General features: G+C 44.5%; 1 protein-coding gene across 4 annotated transcripts in view; it reads right to left on the reverse strand.

Annotated features, from left to right (window-relative positions):
- Window positions 1–10,000, reverse strand: part of LOC125294496 (tight junction protein ZO-2-like) — an 88,378-nt gene that overhangs the window by 65,354 nt on the left and 13,024 nt on the right. For 2 of the 4 annotated variants that reach the window (XM_048243305.1, XM_048243298.1), the window contains exon 2: window positions 1,238–1,367. The exons of the other annotated variants lie outside the window; for them this stretch is intronic. The gene's annotated coding sequence lies outside the window, so the exon portion shown is untranslated. The remainder of the gene's footprint in view (window positions 1–1,237; window positions 1,368–10,000) is intronic. 4 annotated transcript variants of the gene reach the window in all.

Here is a 10,000-nt window from a genome sequence, read left to right on the forward strand (position 1 = left end):
AGAATGGCTGAGGTCACCTTATTTACAACAGCCGACAGCAGGAACTTCTATGATGTAAATATGAGATCATAATATTGACATTTATGAACTCATTAATCATGAAAAATGTTTTTATAAGCTTGGTTATGTTGTCCATAGTATTAAATAGCTATACTTTTTTTCAATTACCATGACACTACAGTTCAATAAACAAGTGCCGTCTTGCATAACTCATAGAACAAGTGAACCTAGCCTATTCAGAGAGAGAGAGAGAGATAGAGAGATCACTTTTATTGGGACCTGAGACAATACAGAGATACACTGTGAATTCTGGCCATGTTCCTCAATCTGTGGGAGGATTAATGAGCTTTGGTGGGATTCAGAGAAGAACCCTCAGACAGAGCAGGAGCTTATGATACAAATACAACCTTGGACTCATCACCTACTAGTCTAAGGATCTGCACACAGTTATATTCAAGCAATTCATCACACAAGAACGACAACAGCGAGTATGTACAGTATACTTGAAGGATGGAGGCCTTATTATTTGAAATAGGCTATTTGACAGGTTTGATACTGTTGCATAAATACACAGATGGAATGGAATCACAACATAACACAAAAGAGTTTTGATTACTGGTGTTATTCTAAAACTGCATTATGAACTTGGTCCCTATGGTTATTTCAATGTGGGGCAGTAACAAACAGGGAAAATGAGGAGTCAGCGAAAAACATGCACTGACCTTGTGTTTGGGTTTGCCCTTTGTCTGATACCAACATGCAATATGCTTCAACTTTACTAGTGTTTTGTTACTGTTCAACCGTATCTCACAACTTAAATACATATTTTTAAAGGTAGTTAACCTTCTATTATGGCAAAATGTCTATGATGCATGCTGATGGTAGGCAAAACGTTTAGTAGCTTCAAAGAAAGCAACTTGTAAAACAGCAAAAGGTGAGATCTGAGAGCACTTGATATTCTGATATTCAGTGGATATACTGTAATATGTGGTGCTTGAAATGCTGAAATACTATATATATACTATATATGTGTGTGTGTATGTATGTATGTGTGTGTGTGTGTGTGTGTGTGTGTGTGTGTGTGTGTGTAAATTATATTTATAAATTATAATACTTCAACCCAACACAGAAATCAAAACATCAACAAAGAAGCCAGGAAATTATAGAATATAGTTCAACACATCAATAGCCATAACCAAAGAGTGATAATAACAAAAGAAAATCAAACAGAAAATACCTGCCAAAGATGTGCAAAAGAGGGCAGTGACCGGCGTGTGTTGGACAGGTAGAGGGACGGGCGCTCGCTGTTCCAATAAAAGCTGTCCAAGGAGCAGCTGCCACTCAACAAATCTGAGGCGTACTGGTCCCTATAACAAAACATCTGTGTTAGCTCACAGCCTAACCCAGCCTTGTGGACATTCTCACAGCGCTCAGTGTCGGGCAGAAATGTCAATTTTAATGTTTCTAACATGGCTGTAGACATCAGTGTTATTTCTTTGGTGAGGTGGGTAGAGGTGAAAAGTGATGAATTGTGTGATCGATTTCTGCCCTGAGCATTAGTAATATTTGGATAACTCTGGAGTGGGTTGGACAGGTGTCCGCTGAAAAGTTGCAGCTCATTTTTCACGAAATTCGAAGTCGAATGACTATAGCTAAACAGACGTGTGGTGTGTGGGTGAAGCTTTTGAAGTATTTTTTCGCTTTGCTTTGTTGGGAGCTGTTTGCTGAAACTCATCACACTAGCGAACGGACCAAACGTTTCAAGAATCCCAAAATAGTCCCTGTGTCCCTGACTCAGAAAAAACAAGAACCTGTCTCGCAACAAAAGTGATCAGTGTCTGTGTCTGATGACAGACTCTACTCAGTGCTGAAAAGATATAAAGAGAAAAACATCATGTTGGATATCAAAAGCAGCTGAGCCCACTCTCCTGCTCCTCAAAAAAAAAAAAAAAAAAAAAAAAAAGATGAAGAAAACTTTTCAAAGTCTCTCCAGGACCTTCATCCCCTCGTCTCCTCCTCCTCCTCCTCCTGGCCCAGGGGCTGCAGACAGAAGGGGCCGCTATGGGGGACTCGTGATGAATGGCGGCAGAGGGAGCGGTCACTCAGCGCCGACTGACTGCGTTCCCCAAGCGTCCGCCGGCTCGTTAGTCAAGCCAGAGTCTCGCTAATCGATGGTGACCCTAAAGAGTGGCTCCCTTGGGAGGCCTGCCCAGTCATGCAGTCACTAAAGCAGCACAGCTGACCACTGCTGTCAGCCAAGGTCTGTCCAAACAACTCAACATCGCCCACCCCCACCCCATCCCAAACATATTTATAATGTTAATTTATGTTTACTCAAGCCCTACATGCATATATATATATATATATATATATATATATATATATATATATATATATATATATATATATATATATATATATATATATATATATATACATAAAGAACTGTTATGTGAACACAGTTTAATGTCTGCTGGAAAGATGTACAAATTGTGCTACACTCTGAAATATCATAGACACACTTTACTGTCCATAGACATAATAATGACAAACTGTATATACATATGCCAGAACAAAAGTTATGGATTTCAAATATTTAGATTTATAACATCTTATCATTTGTGTGCTACCATATACACTCATGTCACATTACCACTGGCACACAACTATACAATAAAGCAATTGAGCAAAATATATAACACACTACACTAGATACTGGACTTACTCAACTTGCTAGTCAAGATTTGATAAACAACTTATTACATGCTGGTCTGTTAGAGAAAGACAGAGGTTTGTGAGAGAGACAGAGGGTGGGGGAAGGGGCTGAGAGAGAGAGAGAGAGAGAGAGAGAGAGAGAGAGAAAGAGAGAGACTCGCCCTGCAGGGAATGTATCTGAGGTGGCAGTTACCGCGTGCAGCGCATAAACACAAGGGGCAGAGGCAGAGCCCTAATGAGAAGTGGCAGGGGGAGAGCTGGGGGGGGGGGGGGTCCTGGTCAGATCTAGGGGTTGAGCTCCAGTTAGGCGATCGGCCTCTGATAACAGCTCAGCTGTGAGAGCCCCAGAGCGACAGAAAGAGAGAGACAAAAAGAGAGAGAGAGAGAGAGAGATCAGAATGAGAGAGATGTCACCCCACCTGTCATAACCAGAAGATACAAGCCCACCCCCACCCACCACCTCTGGTCTCTCACCACCACCTTCAGTTTCATCATCTCCATCTCTGACTCAAGTGTCTATGTATCGCTCGACTCTGTATTACCGGAGCTATCTTTTCCACAGTCAGCTTCTCTCTTTGGCTCTTTCTCGCCCCATCTCTCTCATGGTGAAGGCTGAGATTAAGCTATTTCAGGGAAGCATCTTCAGAGGAGGCCGAGTCAAATACATAGGAGATCTTAGATCAAACAGACTTTCACGAGCAAACAATCACAAACTATACACACATGGGCACACACACAGACACAAATACACACAGTGCAAACAAGGCAATATGCAAATCCATATTGAGGGTGTAGCACAAGCACACAAACACAAACACACACAATCATAATGTTTACAAATAGAAAATGTTGCAGGACAAATACACCCACACAGACAGCAATAGCATGACCAAATATCAATTAGTTAGGTGGTCAAGCATCAATTTATGTCAGACTCTCTCTCTGTCTCTGTGTGTGTGTGTGTGGGGGGGGCATTAGAAATGAGATACACATGCATAAATAATAAACACACCACACAGTCTCCAAAAGGATTTCTGATATCCCTTTGTAATTACAGTGCAAAGCTCATGGGGACGTGGCCAAGCATTTTCATCTCATCTCCCTGACCATGCATGTGTGTGTGTGTGTGTGTGTGTGTGTGTGTGTTGTGTGTCAAACTGTATGTACAGTATTGCATAATATACTGTACTTAGATGTGCAGCTAAATATTCAGGGGGGACTCTTATGACTGCTAGAGGACAAAGATCTAAATGACAGTACAGTGGTGGTGATGGGGGTGTGTGTGTGTGTGTGTGTGTGTGTGTGTGTGTGTGTACAGTGGTTAAAGTGGGATTTGGCAGGTGGGGGAACCCTAAAATTCAGTGTCAGTGCAACAGGGAAAAATGACTCACCATTGGAACACTTTTTGGACAAGAATTGCTAGCTTCTTGGTCACCTCTGAACACAAAAAATGTACTCACCATTTAATTTAACAATATCATCACGCTATCTCGTTGGTATGAAAGAATATATTTATTATTAATTTATCTGAGGTGGCGGAACTGTGTTCCTCCCCGTTTCCCCCCACTTTAACCCCTGTGTGTGTATGTATGTGTATCTGTGAATATTTGAGTGTGTGTGCAAATATATGTACCATATACTATGCATACATAGGAGTATATGATGAGTGCATGTATATGTGAGACAGTACAGGTGTGTGTATGCATGTGTTGAATGTGTGTGAACACTTATATGTATGTGTGTGTGTGTGTGTGTGCAGCAGATGTGTGTGAGTGTGTGTGTGTGTGAGAGAGAGAGACAGACTAGAGTGTATATATATATGCCTGTATTTATTTATGCGCCTCTGTCTGTCTGTGTGTGAACCTGCGTGTAAGCAAGGGATTTTGAGCGGGGCAATGTCACGGCCTGGCATCCATCTCAAACTGACAGTGTTAGAGATAGCAGGGGAGGGGAGGGGGTTGGCTGAGGGGGAACAGATCCTGACGTGACACTTCCACCATCGCTGCAGATGACCAGAGGCGGCAGAAAATAGAAGCTCTGTTGTCTGTTGAGAGGGGGCTCGTAAATTCACAACACACACTCGTGCTTCACCCAAGTAAAGAAACACACACCAGACACACACACACACACACACCCACACACACTGTTCATACATAGCATTGTGGGCCAGTCTTCAAGGGCTTTCATCCTCTCAAGGCCCACACAGAGAGTTCAAGACCTTCTGTGACATGGTAGTGTTGCACTACTGGCAGGAGGAGCTGACCATACATATACGAACCTAGTCTCAATGCCCAGGCATGAGAGGATGTTTTATGGTGCGTAAACAGAATTCTTGAACCCCTGAAATTCCACTTGTGTATCAGAGAGTAGCCACTGTGTTCTGAGCACAGATGACCTGAGCACAGTGGGGTTTTTATTACAGGACCTGCCACTGACTGAGGAAGCCAAGGCTTCTCTTCATCAGCTCCAGCTTTAATGGGTGCTCTTTAGTTTCCTGCAGGTGAAAACAAGATGTGCACGACGCACACACACACACACACACACACACCACACACACACCACACACACACACACACACACACACACACACACACACACACACACACACACACACATATACACACACACACATATACACACACACACACACACACACACACACACACACACACACCAGGGTTGTGCACAATTTGAATTGCAATTCTGCTTCCTGTTTGCTACCTCAATTGAAATGCAAGTGAAATTAAAGAATTGAATTGGAATTTAAGAACCAGTTTCAATTAAATTCTGGAATTTTGCACAAGCCTGACACACACACACACACACACACACACACACACACACACACACACCCTTCGGCAGAGCTTAAGAGGCTGGAGGCCGTCCCCCCACTCCCCTCCTCTCCTCACTGGTATAGCTCTAGATCCCCCTAGTGGTTGGCATAATGTACCTGCTACCACCACTGGGTTCAAAGCGTACAGGAGCTAAATAAAGGCTCTGCGGGGTTCAGCTGCAGGTTGAGCTGCCATTCACACAACAGAGGAAAGGTTAGCGAGAGTTATCTGGAGCAATTGTCTCCAGCCATATGCTACTGCCCCACGACTACTGTAGACTAGGCAAGCAACGAATCACTTAATTTAATAATATATCATATCTGCAATACTCATCTATATATTATAACGTACCATCTAAGCTATTTGCAGGTTTTTATTTATTTATTTATTTTGTGACAGCTACTGTAGTTTAAATTTGGACCAAAATATCACTTTCATGTGTCACTGATACATAAACAGTATCTCTTTATTTTCCCCTCCTACAACAAAAACCTAGGTCTTTAACACCTAGTCGCAGGGTTTGATACACGCCTAGAAATGAGGCTGGAATGTCATCGTCGCAAACTTGAGTCCCTTCCTCGAGACCCCAAGGATGCCGTGTCTTTGAATGCAAAGGAAGCACCTCCACATCAGTGAGAGATGGCATGCCAAAGCTGTCAGCCAACATAAGCCCCCTGTATCACAAAGACAAATGGCTTCCTGTTCACCAGGAGGGTAGGTAGCATTCACAAGCTCACGTCTTTTTCTCTTCTATTTCCGTCCCATCAGCATCGCACCATCAATAGATAAGATGTGTACTACACGCCATCGCTGAATAGAAGGGTAAAAAAGACTTGGCGATGTAACAATACTGTAATGTAACAAAAAAATTTTTTACGATGGCTGTGACATTAAAGGTTTGCCAAAGCCAGTAAAAAGGGGGGGTGAGAGAGGCCACGTGGGGGAGGAGAGGAGAGGAGGAAGAGGAGGAGGAAAAGATCAGAGCTGGCCAGAGCCAGAGCCAGGCCCTCCTGTGCTGCGGAAATGGGGCACGGCACCCTCTGCCTGCCGAGGTCAAATATTTGTCCTTGATTATGGATATAGAGAGGCAGGCAACCTGCTGAGAAAGCCAAACAACACTGGGCAACACACTGCAATTCAGCAATGTGTGTGTGTGTGTGTGTGTGTGTGTGTGTGTGTGTGTGTGTGTGTGTGTGTGTGCGCGCGTGAGAAGAGAGAGAGAGAAAAAAACTGGAGGGTGTATTTGTGCAAGCCAAAATAATGAATACAGAGGCCAGCTCCAGCTTGACTCCCACTATGCCATTTTACCTCAGTAATGTAGTGTTCTATTTTTAGAGAACAGTCTTGTACGATAAAGTACACCCTGCCCTCTGTTTTTAGAGGACAAGAATGTAAGAATAGAGCACAACCCTTTGTTTTACGGAACCTTTCACACGCCTGAAAAGAAGACGCGACCCCTCAACAAACAGTGCACTCCTTGGAGACATCCATCACAACATAATTACCTCACATGCTTTTAATAGACCAGGACTGGCAGCAGTTATTCTAGAAGCCAGCCCCCTCAAATGGGTGTTTGTGAATTTAATGGCCACCATGCGTTAACATGGCATCCTTTGGCACCCTATTGTCTCTGTTTCAGGGCCATGCGCGGTACAGTAGCATGACGCAACATCCAGCTGCGCGGCCCATCCCTGCCCCTGCTGGGGTACGTTCAGGAAGTGAGGCCATCGTCTGTGCGAAGACAGGCGGAGTCGGTGCCTTTCGCTCACTTCCCACCTCCTGCTCCATCTGGTCGGGGCTAATTAACACTTCTGCATGATCAGAATGCAGCGCAGGGAGAGAGAGAGAGAGAGAGAGAGAAAGAGAGAGGGAGATGGAGAGAGGGAGGGAGATGAAGAGAGTGATAGAGAAGAGAGAGAGAGAAGAGAGAGAGAGAGTGAGAGAGAGAGGGAGATGGAGGGAGAGAGAGAGAGAGAGAGAGAGAGAGAGAGAGAGAGGAGGAGAGTAGAGTGATGGAGAAAGAGAGAGGGATAGAAGAGGGAGAGGAGGCTGGGGATAGCGTGGACGAGTCAAACATAATCACCGTAATTGATGTCATTGTTGATATTAATGCAATTTCTGCTGTCCATTACAGCCAATGCAGGAGTCTCACCTATCGAGCCTTAATGATGTTTTAATTATTGTGAGACGGCGCACTACGTGTCGCCAGGCCGCCTGCGACAGCCATCGAGTTTAAATTACAGCAGAGACGCCACGTGGGTGTGACAAAGCACGGAGAGGACAGAGGGAAGAGAGAGGACACCAAGAAGACAGGAGGATGGGCAGTAAAAAAGCAGGACACAATATAATGACGTAGGAGAGACAGGAGAGAGAGAGAGAGAGAGAGAGAGAGAGAGAGAGAGAGAGAGAGAGAGAGGCAGTGAGAGAGAGAGACAGAGAGAGGCAGTGAGAGAGAGGGATGTTGGGAGGTAAAAAGACAGAGAGAGGGGAGAGGTGATCCAATAGTTCTCTGGGGGGTGATTGCCTTTGCGTTGTAATCCTCTCTTTATCTTTTAAACACATCCAACCAAATGCCTCATGACATGGCTATGAAAAAATGAATGATAAAGTGCACTGACAAAATTTCTGTCTGGAACGCAGCAAGATGCAAAGCTCGCGGCGTCTGTGCCTCCCAACAACGGTTACACAACCCACCGCCAGATGTACACGCTGGAGATATACGTGGGGTGAATGTCCTCACAAGGTGACACTGCGTACTAATGAAGAGAAGGCTGGTGGATAGACACACACACACAGACAGACACACACACACACACATTATAGATGTCCTGTATGTTCAGGGTTGGTGGTGGTGTCTTTAATCAGCTGCAGTGCGTCCAATGCCCAAGCCAGTGTTTAAGCACTGTAATTTTATACAGAGGTCATGTGTCATGGTACATCTCAGCCTGCTGCCACACAGCAACTGACAGAAATACAATTTCATGGGAGGTCACGACAAAATGAGAAAATCAGGGGAAAGGTGAGCAGCTTAGGGGAACCTGGATTGTCGAGTGTGTATATGAAAGCAAAGACCACCACCACCACCCTAAACACCACCACCACCACCACCCTAAACACCACCACCACCACCACCACCCTAAACACCACTACCACCACCACCACCCTAAACACCACCACCACCACCCTAAACACCACCACCACCACCACCCTAAACACCACTACCACCACCACCCTAAAAACACCACCACCACCACCACCACCCCTAAACACCACCACCACCACCACCACCCTAAACACCACCACCACCACCCCTAAACACCACCACCACCACCACCACCCTAAACACCACTACCACCACCACCCTTAAACACCACCACCACCACCACCCTAAACACCACTACCACCACCACCCTAAACACCACTACCACCACCACCCTAAACACCACCACCACCACCACCATCATTCATTATCATCATCATCTGTAAAGCTTCTCAGTAGAAACTGAGCATTAGGGGAGTAGACGTATTTGCACCGAACCGTTTAGTCAATACAGAAATGTACCGAATGTACCGAATGTAGTCTTTAACAGTAATCAATAGTAGGCTGTTTTGCTTGCGGGCCATATTAAGTGGCGGCCCATATGTCAGTTTAGTCAATTAAAGCAACACCAAAGAGTTTTTTGTACCTTAAAATAATGTTTCCAAAATCGTTTCAGTGGTTCATCAACTTGTAACAGGGTGAACGGCACTTCTGCATTCGCTTCGCAGCCCTCTATTGGCTATAACCGCACTATGTAAGTTTGCCAGATCGGGTAGCAGATCTGTAGTTCGATGGAATGAGACAAGAAACTACAAATTTGACTTGCGTTTGATGTCGCAACACATCATACTTTCATAAATCATGCAACATACTCTACCTTGTCTGTGGACATTGTTATTTGCAAAGCCGGTGCTGGATAAACAAATAGCGTGCGTGCGACAGAGGGAAAGTTCTTTGGTGTTGCTTTAATGTCAAAAATAATAATAATTTCAAAATACTATTTTCGTTACGCATGAGCAATATTGTCAGTAAATATTAGGTTAGCGGTACCTACAGGCTTACTATACTGAAAATTATCTGAACCTTGACTTCAGAACCAAAGTGCAAACTGAACCATGATTTCTGTGTACTGATATACCCCTACTGAGCATGTAAGCCCAGGGCTCCACAGGCTGGATGAAACATTACAGCCAAATAAAGAGATCACCCAAAACTCCAGCACGTTCCTTGGCTGCTGATCATGAATGCCCATGTCTTAAGCCCTGTGTTAGAAAACACAACAGCTCTTATGTAACAGTCATAGCCATCGCCATAATCCAATGATGCCAGGGTTACACACACACACACACACACACACACACACACACACACACACAGAGACACAGACACACACACACACACACACACACAC

This window comes from Alosa alosa, chromosome 5, assembly GCF_017589495.1.
Source record: "Alosa alosa isolate M-15738 ecotype Scorff River chromosome 5, AALO_Geno_1.1, whole genome shotgun sequence".
Classification (NCBI taxonomy): Eukaryota; Metazoa; Chordata; class Actinopteri; order Clupeiformes; family Clupeidae; genus Alosa; species Alosa alosa.